Source organism: Pezoporus wallicus, unplaced genomic scaffold, assembly GCF_028554395.1.
Source record: "Pezoporus wallicus isolate ANWC-B61680 ecotype Strahan unplaced genomic scaffold, APGP_CSIRO_Pwel_v1 contig_4131, whole genome shotgun sequence".
NCBI classification, from domain to species: Eukaryota; Metazoa; Chordata; class Aves; order Psittaciformes; family Psittacidae; genus Pezoporus; species Pezoporus wallicus.
The window spans coordinates 10,853,184-10,867,470 of NW_026641950.1; positions in this window are offsets into that span (position 1 = coordinate 10,853,184).

A 14,287-nucleotide genomic window follows, 5' to 3' on the forward strand; every position below is an offset into this window, starting at 1 on the left:
TCACTTTCTTGTTTGTGTGAGGCCTAAGGGGCACTTCTCCAGGGTGTTACTTAGCTCAGACAGTCCACTGGAGAGTGTGGAGTGAGTGTAACTGGTCTGTCGGTATTTCTGTCTCACCATGACCACGATGGCGGATGGTTTGCCCTGGCTCAAACACTGACACTGGCATATTGTGCTTAGTGTGGGCCCTAGCAGACAAATGAAGCAGTACTCTCCATCGAACTTGCTAGAGATTTTCCCTAGCTTTCCGCAGATTTCCTGGGTCTGCATGTCTGGGAGTTGTGCCACTGGATAATGGACAAAGGGGGTAAGAAGTGACTGTTGAATACTGCCTGTGGTCACTGAGCACAACAGTTTTGCCCTTGTGCTCATTAAGGCTGTGAAAGAAACCCAGCATGTGATTCCGTTATTACCAATAGACTGTAGTCCAGCCTCTCAAATGCAAAGCTTTTAATCATGGGCAAACTTACCTTTGACACCACATAGTAGTGAGTGCTTTACCTTCCAGCCTTCACCACTCCTTTAATAGAAGATTTAATGGAAAATTATTAAGCATGAAAAAGCATTGGCACCTGGGGAAAGATAGCTCAACAAATGTTGATGAAAGCAGGTGAGTAAGGAGCAATAATAGAAAGAATAATAGTCTTCAGCACATTGCTCTTCTGTCTGGGATTTAGGGGGTCATTAAATACGCTGTTATATTGCAGCTGTGTCTTAACTGCAAGGTTTTGCTAGTAACACAACAGGATTTTCATCCACAGTAAAGAAATTAATCTGATCAATCTGTAAGTTTTATGGAGACTGTAAAGCTTCAAACAGAAGTCATCTTGAACTGATGCAAAGTTCCCAGGACCACAGAAGAAGCCACAGTTATGGTGAATTTCAACTCACTGTATTTTTAGAACATACACAAATATTAATACTGTACATTCTATTATACTAATTTACCTTTAGAGATACCTAACAGAAACCATTTGGCTGGGAGCACTGCAACGTACTCATAATGAATTATATTTACAGCACTTTGCATCCCAATCATGCCAATGCGCTTTTGTAGCTCCACTTCAGTCTGAGTGATTTCAAAGGATCTACACTTAACATACAAAACTGAAGGATGCAGTGATTTGTTTTTTTTCATGGGCACTGACATTCAGCCATAGATGAACAGCTGTATATTAGCTCACAACAGTGCTTCATGTGAATTCAGATAACATTTACCTGATTGAAACCTGGAAGGCAATTAGACAGATTGGAATCATGAACTGAGAGGTTTGGGAATGTATGAAGCTGTCTGGGGCCAGTTAGTAGGACTATTAGTGATTCACACTGCACAGAAGAGAATTATTTACTTCGACTTTTCCCCATTAAATCTGTCCAAGAACAGATTTTTTTTTCTGTATGTATCTGTTGTTGCACCACTTTGACCCCTAATCCTTACCAGTGCCAGTGCTAAACACTTCAGCGTGGCAGTGAGCTACCTCCATGTAGTCTCTTTGCATATCAGAGTCCTGATATTCCTCCCATATGCGGCAGAAATCTCACAGGACGTCAGGAAAAACAAAGTGATTTAGCACCTTGTGATTAATCTTCAAGCAGTTTAACCTGGATGGGGTAGGTAGCTTGAGCGGGTTATTACTCACATCTGTTTCTGCAATAGGTGGGCCTGCCAGAGCTCTCCAGCACTTCAGTCCAATTGGTAAATTGCTTGGCTGTGGTGTTTTGATTGGGTTTATACCATCTCTCCTTTCTCTGACAGAAAGTTGTTGCGTTTCAAAACAGGAAACTCCATCTGCTGTATGGCAAACTGCAATGTAGATAAAGTCAACATCTCTCTTCTTCATGCTCAGTGAGGGAATTGTCATTCAAAAAGTACTGTCACAAACCTGTAAAGCTGTTTGTTTCTCTCTGAGTCCTTGCCACTAAGAGACACCAACAGAAGAAAAGCAGTTGGTCCTGCCATGAGCCCCATGAAGGTGGAGATGTTTCTATGCAAGTAGCCCACTGGAATCCATGTTGGCCCAGGGGTGCATAGCCAGTCAGATGTGTGGAGTGACTCCCACTGACTTCAGAAAACTCTGGATCAGGCCTGAAGGCTGTGCACAATTTCCCTGATGATCTTAGTTATCCACAGTGCTCATCACAGCCCCAGTGTTCCCCCAGATCTGCTGGTGGGTTCTCAGTGTGCAGAAGGCTCCTGCAAAGCCTCAGGTGGAGGCTGGGCTCCCTTCTCCTGCAGAAAGACCTGGAACTCCCAAGCGGTGACTTAAGGAGACAAACAGACCAGTGCAGAGCAATGTAAGGCTATCTAAGGGATGTCAGTGCAAAAGCAGAGACATTCACATTTTGAATATCCAGTTCCTCAGCAGAATACAGACACCGCTCTGTGACAGTGTGCATACTTTGGTAACTCACTTGTAGCAACTGCTTATTAATTTGTCTAAATATTATCCATTTTCTGCACTCCCAGCCTCTCCAACTCCTCTCACTCACATACATCTACCCAGACCAATTCCTGCAGAGGCAGGCTTGATGCTGCTGTGTGCTGGGATGCTGGCACGGACGAGAAGCTGGCCATGACCATGTGGCAGAGTGGGACAGCCTTCTCCTTGCCCCAGGCAGGCAGTGGTTTCTGGCATAGGGATGAAGGTGCTCTGGGAGGAGGTGACATACTGAGATTGCCTGGGATGTCAGCAGCATGTTGGGGCATCAGGAAAAAATCCCTAATGTTGGTAGTATGCCCTCAATAAATATGTAAAAAAAAAAAGCAAAAGAAAAAACCTACCTAATGTGCCTGACATTTGAATGTGTGAAACTCACTCAAAAGATTTACAATAAAACAGCAAAATGAAATCAGTAAACTTTATCCGTTTGTCAAGACATCAAAGTTGCTTTTTAATGAATTCCTCGACACTGCAGTATTTTTATGGCCCTTCCAGTGGCCTAGTATCTACAGCTGGTCTTTTTCTTCTGGTATATATCAGGGAAGGGATGAGAAAAACTGCACTTTTGTCACAGGGCTCACAAAGTTTTGAATGTTGTGGTCCCAAGTCAAAAAAGCACTAATTATCATGAATTAACTCACTGAATTCAGAAAGGTATTTCACATATCTAACATACGTCTGAATGCTCTGACTGAATGCCAGAGCATGTACCTCCTTGCACTCTTAATCTGATCCAGCCTGTAATAGAGGCCACTATATGACACTCTCAGAGCCACCCTGGCAACCTCATGGGGTCCCTTGTCCACTCACTGCTTTCAAAAATCTACCTAAATACCCAGCTATAAGACTGTGAGATACACTCATAAAGCACTTATTTTTCTGGGACAGTAGCTTGTTCAAATGCCACTCAAGCCATATTGCTTTTCCTTGGTCACTGCTCCAGAATTCATTCTCAGATAAGAGAATGTGAGGATGGGAAGTGGAAAAACCCCATAGAGGTTTACTGTCCTGTAAATGCTCACTTTCTGCCTCACTTTCTGTGGCATCAGCCACAACGGGCATCCCCTCCTTCCAGAAGGACCTCGCTTCAAAAATAAGACCAGACCTTGAAAAAGAGTCAATATCTCTTGGGTAATATGTAAAGAAAGCCCAGCTCTGTCATTAATGCTCTTGCGATACTAAGTACCCGTGACTGCCCCCACTCTTTGCCCCTGAATTCCCGTGGACTGTTCTGCCCTCTAGTGACGGCAGTGTTGTCCAACTGGGTCCCTCTCCCGCTGATCTCACTCACTGTGGCCCTGAGCAGAGACTAGATGCTGGCAACCTCAAACCCCAGGGCACAAAGCTGGACCCGTGCCTGGGGATCGCGAGTGCCTGGAAACAATGTAAAGGAGGCGCTGACTAGTACCCACTGACAGGACAAGAGGCAAGGGACACATTAACATAAGAGAAATTCCATCTGTACACAACGAAACAGTTTTTACTGTGAGGGGGGTGTAATAATCTTGGTACAGCTTGCACAGAAAGGCTGTGGGGTCTCCACCCTTGAAGCCATTTAAAACATGACTGGACATGGGTCTGGGCAGCCTGCTATAGCTGGTCCCAACTGACCAGTTGGACTAGATGATCTGAAGAAATCCCTTCCAACTGGAATGATTTTGTGTTTGTTGTTTTTAAGCATGGCTAAATTTATCAACAGCTGTTTAAAATAATTTATATAATTTAATCTGCTTGGAAAAAATCTATCAGCAGCCTTTGCATGAATTTGCATTATAAGGAAGAAGTTCTTTACTTGGCTACTACTACAGTGTAGCATATATATCCATCATTATTCACTATGGCATTAAAGCAATATAGTGATTTGATCAACCCTTTGAGTAGCTGTAAATGAGCTGCCATTTGATTTCATTTTTGTGAGAAAGCTTAAAATTCCCTAACTCTGGAAGTCAGAAGTAGCATTTTGCATCTCTTCCTTAGGACTCCGGTGATACTTTTCTCAAGGCTCATTTTCAGTGTAATCCATGCCAGTGGTACCCACTTGCAGCCACATTCATCTGTATTCATGACTGCATTCATCTGCCAGTGCCACACACAGAGGTGGAACTGCAACAGCCCACCCGCAGGTCAGGTAAGTATATAGCACTGGTGTGAGGACATTGTTCCCAGAGCTCCTGCTGCACAGCCCTGGCAATCTGCCCCAGTGGCCCTGCCCTACACCGGGATGACATTGCTTTGTTCTCTAGGGTAAAGTCTTGAGCACTTGGAATCTTACCAGAAAGTCTGCTAGTAAAAATCACACAGGGCCTAGCATTAGATGGTAAGTCCTTTGAGGGCAAGGACCATGTATTTATGTCATGTGTATACAGTACCTAAGTACTTACTACAGCTGTGTAATGCCTCATGATTGAAGATGTTCCCACCATACATGTAGGCAAGTATATGAATGACAGATAACTGTCTCTGAAATAATGAAACACTAAATAAATGTGACAGTGCCACCTTCATTTATTAAATATCCAGCAAAGCAGTCATTCTCCCTGTATCAGGCCAGGTGTTCTTCTGAACAGTATACACAGCTTTGGCCAGCTACCAGATGAATAATCAGTTCCTCTTTCAAACTAGTAATGATAATAGTGAAAATTAGACTACTACCTGAATTCCATGTGAGATCAAAAAACATGCTGCAGAAAACTGGACTAATGAATCATCACTTACCTTTTGTATTCTAAAATAATTCATACTAGAAATAATATACTAAGCTGGCAAAATGACAGGATGTTGACATTTTTGTCCCTGAGGGAACAGTGACTCAGTGATGACTCTGCTTTCATCAGAGCCACAGATAAATCTGTAGCTGATGCTATGCAAGGTAGATAGCTGAGTCAGAAATAAGGGGCTCTAAACAGCTCTGTATTTTGCAGCCAGAAGCTAATGAGATCACACCAGCATGCAAAGACAGGTTTCCAAATATCAAATAACTTCAACACCACAAATAAGAAATGGGAGAAATGCCTTCCAGGCAGCCCTAAATCGGGGCTATGTGAATACTAATATTCAAACATAGCTGTGCAATAGCTTGTGTAAGCTTTACACTAAAGACTACAGTTCACCTCGTATTTGCACTTGAGAGTTATCACTGTCATCAATTTTTCATTATAAGTAAGCAAATATATTTGCATGCCACATTAATGTCAGCCAAAATTTTTACATGGTAGCATAAATACTGACCCTAGTTTAGTTGTAAGGTACATTAATCATCATGAGACCTAAAAAGTTCCAGGGGAACTTTCCAGGGGAAGTTTAGATTGGATATAAGGAGGAAATTCTTTCCTGTTAGGGTGGTGAGGCACTGGAATGGGTTGCCCAGGGAGGTTGTGAATGCTCCATCCCTGGCAGTGTTCAAGACCAGGTTGGACAAAGCCTTGGGTGATATGGTTTAGCATGAGGTGTCCCCACCCATGGCAGGGGGGTTGGAACTAGATGATCTTAAGGTCCTTTCCAACCCTAGCTATTCTATGATTCTATGATTCTAAGTTTTATATATGATCATACAAACCCACTTTCTAATGATCTTTCAGTGTTTTAACTGAAAGAATTGGCAGCTCATATTCCCATTGTGCCAGACAAGAGTATTTAAATTTTGAGCACTTATGTAGTGGAAATTTCAGTGGACAAGAATTATGTGAACAAGAGAAACAATAACAAAATGTCAACAATTTTGATATCCCTACAATAGCTGTGGAGAGACACGATGCCCCTTAGCATTAACCTTTAATGAAACTTTGTCTGAAGAGTTCTGCATCATGCTAAAGGACAGTCAAACTAATTGTCCTTAGCATGAAGCTTTGTTTGTAAATTCTTCCATGCCTGTGTATCAACAGTAGATGCGTGATATGCAAGTCTAGTAACCAAGCACTCCTCAGACGCTGTGTCTCAAACAGTGGCCATTTGGTAGTAAGGAGAGTTAACTCATTTGACAGCAACTGGCCTGCTTGGAGATCAATCTTGCTCTGTCTTCATGCTACAATAAAACGACACAGTCCATAATCCCAGAGTTGCAGTCTGATGACTTCAATCTGCACAGATGCACTTGTTCAAGCCTCCCAGGAGGCTTTAAACACTTGACCTGGACTCTAAATTGATGGCCACAATCCCTGTTAAATAACCATCTCTGTCTGGTACTAACATTTTTTTCCTCATTAAGACCTGGAAGGAGTCAGTAAACACTGAGCGTATGTTTATGGTATGTACTATTCAAAATCCAGTACACAGCCAATTTTTGAATCAGGAAACACTCAATCCAGCCTAGAGAAGAGATCAGCCCAGGATGCTTGTGTCAACACATTTTCATTTTAGGTCCCTGTAGCTTTGCTTCCGCAGCGTGGCAGACTCCCTCATGTGCCTTGAGCAACTGAACAGCCTTTCAGCGGAAGAAAGGTAAAAAGAGCTAGCTTTCATTAAAGTAAGAATGCATTGAAGTTTACTATCTAATAGTACTATTGAAGAAAAAAGTCTGCAGGCTTTTCCCAGGCAGACAAATAAAGCAGAAATAGAAAAAGGAAACAGATCTGTGAAGAGGGGACTAAAGGAAACCAGGAAAGAAGAGGAGAAAGAGATAAAAGAAACTTTCAGGGACCAACAATTAAAATTGAATGGGCAACAAGAGCACACTTTTTCCTGCCTTTAGGGTTCCATCAGTGCTTTCTGACTCTTACCCTTATAGGTGCCAATTTATCTTTATTGGCTGGATTCCCTTACTGTGCTGCAACTCAAGGGCTACCAGGGTCATGATGTGGCCTAGCCACCATTTTGGCAGAGGTGAACAGGGGTAGAGTGTCTATGGCCTGCTGCTCTTGCCAGCAGGTATCATTCACATGAGACTGAGATGGAATGATAATGTGTAGCATCTTCACACCAGCCACTGGGGATGAGCACTTCCACCATGGCAGGGCTGCCCATGCTGGCAGAAGTAAGCAAAAAGTAAACTAGGAATGAGGATGAGAAAGAGAAAAATTGAGCTTTCATGGATCAGCAATTGAAAAAATCCAAGAAGGCTGAGAAGAACATGAAGCCAAGGTATGTTACAGACTCTTCTTGTTCATCTCTCAATACATTGAACAGTGATCTAAGTATATGAAATATTTCTGTGATGCACTAAGACACCTGAGGCAGGAAGCTTGCTCCGGCATTTGGGAGAAAATGTATGTCAGGAGAAAAATACCTTTCCAAATTTTGCAATTTTAATTTTGTACTTGTTGAAGCTCTGTTTGTACAAGGGTAGGCAGACACCCTGGCAAAATCACAAAAATCACTATTTTTAGCTATTTGACCTGCTATTTAAATAAAGAGACAAAGTTCCACTTTTTTCATGTCAGTTGGCAATCTTAATGCTGTCTTGATTATCTGAATCCCAAATAAGCAGCAAGGATTTGTTCCAAGTAGCTTTAGAGAATAATGGCACTTCTGAAAAAGGTTGCATCTCACCTGAGATAATTCAGAGAAAACAAAATTTTCTAAAAAAGACAAAACTATCCAGGCCTTATACAGATTGGATCTAGTCTGGTGCCTTTGTAATTATTTTTTCATTGTCCACTAGACAGCAAGGCAATCCAGGATGGCTCATTGCAAACTGATCAAACCAGACAGCTCAGCAGGGTGTTTTGCAGAAAGAGGGGCTTAAGTCCTGGGAGCAGCATAGTCCTGGTCACCTCAGCGGCTCTTCTTGAGGGAGTGTGTGTGACCTGTAAAGCTGGGTTGGTAGCAAGGAACAGCGAGGGATTATGCTGCTCAGGTTTTGGAAAAGACTGCACCATAACTACCCAGGGTGTCTCTGTCGAACCATACTGCACGGGAAAGGGGCCTTGTATACCTCTAAACTTAAAGTCCTCTGAAGTTATCACACATGGTTAGAAGGGGCCAAACAATGCTGTAGTCACTGCTGGTAAGACTCCTCTCTTCTGTGGTATAACCAATTCCTTCTGAATTTTATTTCCCAAAGAAAAATGAACTACATTACACCTATTCCTGCCTTTACGGTTCCATCAGTGGTTTCTGAATCTATCCTTTCTGCCCCTGGCAGGAGGCTTTTCTGGCTGCTAGGGACTCCTCACACTCTTTTCCTGCTCCAGTGTGGGGAACCTCCCACAGGAGATAGTCCTCCACAAACTTCTCCAACAGGATTCCTTCCACAGGGTGCAGTTCTTTATCAAGGACTGCTCCAGTGTGGATCCCTTCCATGGGTGCAGTCCTTTAAGAACAGACTGCTCCAGCATGGGTCCCCCCCGGGGTCACAGCTCTGCCAGCAAACTTGCTGCAGCATCGGCTCATCTCTCCATGGGGCCACAGACTCTGCCAGGAGCCTGCTCCAGTGCGGGCTGCCCACGGGGTCACAGCCTCCTTCAGGCATCCCCCTGCTCCAGTGCGGCATCTTCCATGGGCTGCAGGTGGAGATCTGCTCCGCCATGGACCTCCATGGGCCTTAGGGGAACAGCCTGCCTCACCTTGATCTGCATGGGCTGCAGGGGAACCTCTACCCCAGTGCTCCGGGGGAGCACCTTCTCCCTCTCCTACTTGACCTTGATGTCTGCAGATCTGTTTCTCACACATATTCTCACTCCTCTCTCTGGCTGCAGTTGCACAGGGTTTAATTTTTACCCCTTTTTAACTGTTTTATTTCAGAGGTTCCACCACCATTGTTGATGAGCATGGCCTTGGTCAGCAGTGGGTCTGTCCTGGTGCTGGCTGGCATTGGCGCTGTCTGATGCAGGGGAAGCTTCTGGCAGCTTCTCACAAAAGCCTCCCCTGTAATCCTGCAGCTACCAAAACCTCATCATGCAAACCCAATACAAACCTAAACAATAACAAAAAGATTAGCTGAAACAAAAGCTTTTTAATTTTTGTCACTGAAGCCAAACCAAATTCAGTTTCTGTCTGATATAGACTTTTCAGATTGTTTCAGGAGGATAGAGACAATAGCTTATGTTTCTTGAAATTATCTTGGTGTCTACCCAATTCTAAGAAAAAATATAAACTAAATATTTCAAAATTTAAAAAGTGGATAAATTTTCAAAATGTCAAACTGAAACATTTTAACTTGTTTTAAAGTTTTGTTTCAGTTCTTGGGAGGCCAAGCCAATCTTGTAAACTAAAAATAAAAGTGCTCCAAATCAGTCTTTCCATGCACTTTCCAATGGGAAAGAGTGTTTTGTGGAAAATCTAGATCAGCTGGAGTTCACAGAAGTGTCTTCTCTTATCCTTCAGTCATCTATGAAACAGAGCCCTCTGTATATGGTTAGACACTAAGAAGATGGAGTATTGTCCTCTTACTGTGACTTGTGTGTCAAGTGCAGAATACACCTAGTCCTGTACAAACAGCCCAGGGAACACTTTTAATCCTGCATCTGTATCTTCTAGCTCTTTCAACAGAGAAAACATTTCCAATGAAACTGGTGGAAAGCTGAATTGTTGCACCTCAGATGCTCCAGAGTGGTTTCTGTTCCCTGTAAAAAAAAAAGCTCCGTTTTGCATATATAATTATAAACTCATTAGAGCTGAGACTTTCCCACTTTCACCCAGTAGAAGTCACCCTCTCCCTATTTTATTTTTCTCTGGTGACAATTAATATGTAATTGAATGTATCCATGAGGAAGAGTTCCAAAACAAGAAATTAAGAAAAACCTGTTTCTTGACTGTATAAACTGCTGATGAGGGCTCTTTCCTGAGAGATGTGTCAGCCAAGTTCAGTTCCAGTTCTGAGCCATGCAGGGGGGATTTGAAACAATAAGCATGACTGGACTTGAAGAGCAAAGTAACTTCAGGTGATACTATATTTATGGGCAAGTTTCAGACATCGTGCTTAGATAGGTTTTTATTAACTAAACCCTTTCTCATTAGTAGTTTGTGATTAATGACAACACAAGAACTAATTAAAAAGAATATCTGAAACAGGTAGAAGAATAATAACTTTCTTCTCCAGAGTTGCCTAGGGATGTTTCAAGCTCAACTTGCTTTACTTAAAAACAACGTATCTGGTTAACTGTAAAACACACATGACCCTTCTGATCAGGAAGAGCAAGCTGACCCTAATTAAACAATATAGGTAGGTAGGTATACAGAACTTCAAGAATGACATTAGCCAAAGGCAATTCAAAACTGTTAATTTGATTCTTGTCAGAAAAATGATGAGTGATAGCTCATTGCATTTTGGCATTTTCAGGAACTGTAGGGGTTTACCATTCAATAATTATGAGCTGGCACTGCCTCCCCTTATATTTGGTTTCAGTGTTTCAGGGACAGTTGTCATTCATGTCATTCACAACAGAATGTGTCATCCACCTGACCTGCAGGCAGGCTGTTGCAGTTCCACCTCCGCGTGTGGCACTGGTGGCACTGGCAGACAAATGCAGCCATTAATACAGATGAATATGGCTGCAAGAGGGTACCACAGGCATGGACTACACGGAAAATGAGTCTTGAGAAAAATATCACAAAAGTCCTAAGGAAGAGATGCAAAATGCTACCTCTGGCTTCCAGAAGTAGGGAATTTTAAGCTCTCACAAAAATGAAATAAAATGGCAGCTCATTTGCAGCTGCTCAAAGGGCTGATCAAATAACTGGTTTGCTTTAATCCTGTAGTGAAGAATAATGGATATACATGCTACACTGTAGTAAACAATTTGCTCACCACTGAATTGAACGACTTAGTACATAACTCAGTCTTAGCCCTTTTGTATGTGAGAACAGTATTTTTTTCTTATTTCCTCAAATTATGTATTGATTTTGCCTGGAAAGAGAGGGCACAGAGGTAAGACATTTCTACAAACTCTACCTTCCGTTTCTGAGATGTGAACTCTAACTGGGTCATTAAAGCATTTGTATTCCAAGGATGTTTTCTCACAGATTCATGTTCTCTAGCACCTCCACAAGACTGATCTTACATCAGTGTGGTTTTTTTCCTTGTCTCTGGGACCAATAGTTACTCCACCAGAAACCATGAACTTTTAGACAGATGTGACTGGAACTGGTCCGTTGGGCCAAACATTTAGCTAACATGAAATGGTGAATAACAGATGAGAAGCAGCACAGGAGACAGTTGTAATGGGTCCTCAACATGTGGAATAGTTACTTACATTTGATAAAACTGAGGAGGGTAGATAAAAAGTAAGGGTGTACTAGAGGTGGTTAAACAAACAAACAAATCATATTTGCATCATCATTCTGCATACAAACCAGTGTAGAGAAACGTATTTGGTCACTGGTCAGCGAATTTCCAGCCCCCGATATCACACTCTTAGTGTGAAATGTCACATTGTGAAGAAACTTTGCTCCCTTTTGTTTTCAGAAAAAATTATTTTATGCAGCAAGCCAAAGTTTATTAATTTTTCTGAGTTTAATAGCCAGATAAAGAGCACAATCTTTGCCTTAGATCAGTAAAAGAAATTCTCCCTATGAACTGTTATATGGATGAGTGCCATATGTCTCATGGCAGCTCCTGCACGCTACACAGAAGGACAGTCTCCAGAGCCTCTGGGCTGTTGGGGAGTGAAGGCGATAAGATTTGCATGAAGAACAGTTTGGGAATGAGCTCTGAGGCCTTGGTGCTTTGACAAGCTCTGGGGAGATGATCTGGGGCCTTGAAGGCCAGAGGATGTGCGGGTTGTGAGGGGGTCTGCAACATTGTGATTGGACTATTTACCCAGATAGTTTCACAGTGGCCAATAAGACTGAACGTTGTATGTATGTGCAGGTTGGAAAAGTACCGAACAAGGGGATAAAAATGGCTTGGTGACAGTAAACGAGGATTTGAGTCTCTGCGTCGAGTCCGTGTCATGAAACACCACACTGGTCCACTTTTAATCATGAGTTTTCATCTGATCTGTAAATGCCATTATTCTTGGTCAGTGATTAACAAAGCTCTTGAAAAACTGGAAAATAATTGCTCCTCATTTTCAGGTATATGTTGGTGGTTTAATTTTGGTAAATGATGCACGGCAATTTACTCTTATAAATCGGCATTTATTTATAAACATACTTAATGGAAGACCTTGAAACACACTGTCCTTCATGCGTTTTCATACAGGGCTTTGAAAAGAATTCTTCACCAGAACATAAACTCTACCATGGGATACTGGACCCTGCATTCCATACCATGGCTCAATTTTTAGTGGAGAACTTGTGTGTCTGGCCCCGAGCCTTGCACACCACGCTGAAGGTGGGACAGCCTGTTTCCCAGGACTGGCTGCAAACATCCATCAGTGCCAGGAAGAACACTGCGGCGGCATAGAAGGGCAGGGTTTATACACGAAATTCCCCTTTCCTCCCCCACCTGCGACTGGTTTTCAAACGGGAGCAGCACAGTCTCGGATATAACCGAATGATGCATTCTGAAGAGGTGTTTAACACAGGTACATGTGTCAGCTCACAGAGCCTGCTATTTTCCCAGTGCAGCGTCACCTCCCTCCGGCTGGAAATCGCAGCTTGTCCCTCACAGAACAGTTGTGAGCAAGTGCTTTTATTCACAGAACCATTCTCAATAATTCGTTTCTACTTGCTCATGTGCTGACGTTTTGTATTTCAGAAATGCAGGCCACCTGTTTCCTGTGTAGCCATCAGTGAGGCAAGAATTGCTACATGTTCAGCCCGAAGCAGAGTCATCCATGACAGGGCACGGGACAACCCTCACTCCCCACAGAAAGAGGTGAGCCTGACGGACATCTCCTGTCACGGCCCGTTTCGACGCTGACGCCGCAACTCTTGGTGCCAGCCCCTGAAGCCGTTCCCGGCCGCGACGACACGGCGCGTGCCTGCCAGCTTCCCTGAGGCGGGATGGGCCGAGCCCGCGTCCCCTCCGCCCCGCGGGCTGCTCCACCCCTCTCCTCGGATGGGCTCCGCTCGGCTGCATTCGGTTTGACTCGGCTGGGTTCGGCTTGGCTCGGCGATGCTCGGGTCTCTGCCGCGGCGCCCCGCAGTCCTCCGGCTGTGGTGGGGCCGTTGGGCCGGTAGCGCGATTGTCGTTGCACGCCGGTTGCGCCAATTCAGGAATTACAGTGAACCCAGTGGAGCCTGCCTTGCTTGTGGCAGCACGCCTGACAGTCTGTGCACAGCAGCAGTTGCATGTTGCAATAGTGTGTTTTATTTATACGGAGAAGTGAATCAGAATCGTAGAATCAAGAAGGTTGAAAAGACCTTTAAGCTCATCAAGTCCAACCATTACCCCAGCACTGCCAAGACCATCACTAAACCATGACACTGAGGGTCTCATGTTTTTGGTGATTCCACCACTTCCCTGGGAAGCCTGATCAGATGGCTGACTACACTTTCGATGAAGAGATATTTCCTAATATCCAGTCTAGACCTCCCCTCTTAACAGCACAGTTTGAGGCCTGTTACTTCTTGGCCTATCACTTGTTACTTGGGAAAAGACAGCCACCTCCTTTCTCTATCCTTTCATGTAGTTGTAGAGAGAGATAAGGTCTCCCTGGAGCCTTCTCCAGACCCCAGTTTCCTCAGCCATTCCTCATCAAACTTATGCTCCAGGCCCTTCGCTAGCTTTGGTGAGCTTCTCTGGACCCACTCCAGCACCTCAGTGTCTCTTGTAGTGAGGGGCCCTGAACTGAACACAGGATTTGCAGTGCAGCCTCACCAGTGCCAAGTACAGGGGGATGATCACTGCTCTGTCCCTGCTGGCCACACTATTGCTGTTGCAGACCAGGATGCTACTGGCCTTCTTGGCCACCTGGGCACAGGCTGGCTCGTGTTCAGCTCCATCAGTCAGCATTCCCAGGTCCCTTTCTGCCAGCCACTCTTCCTTTAGTCTGTAGCATTGCATGGGGTTGTTCTGGCCCAAG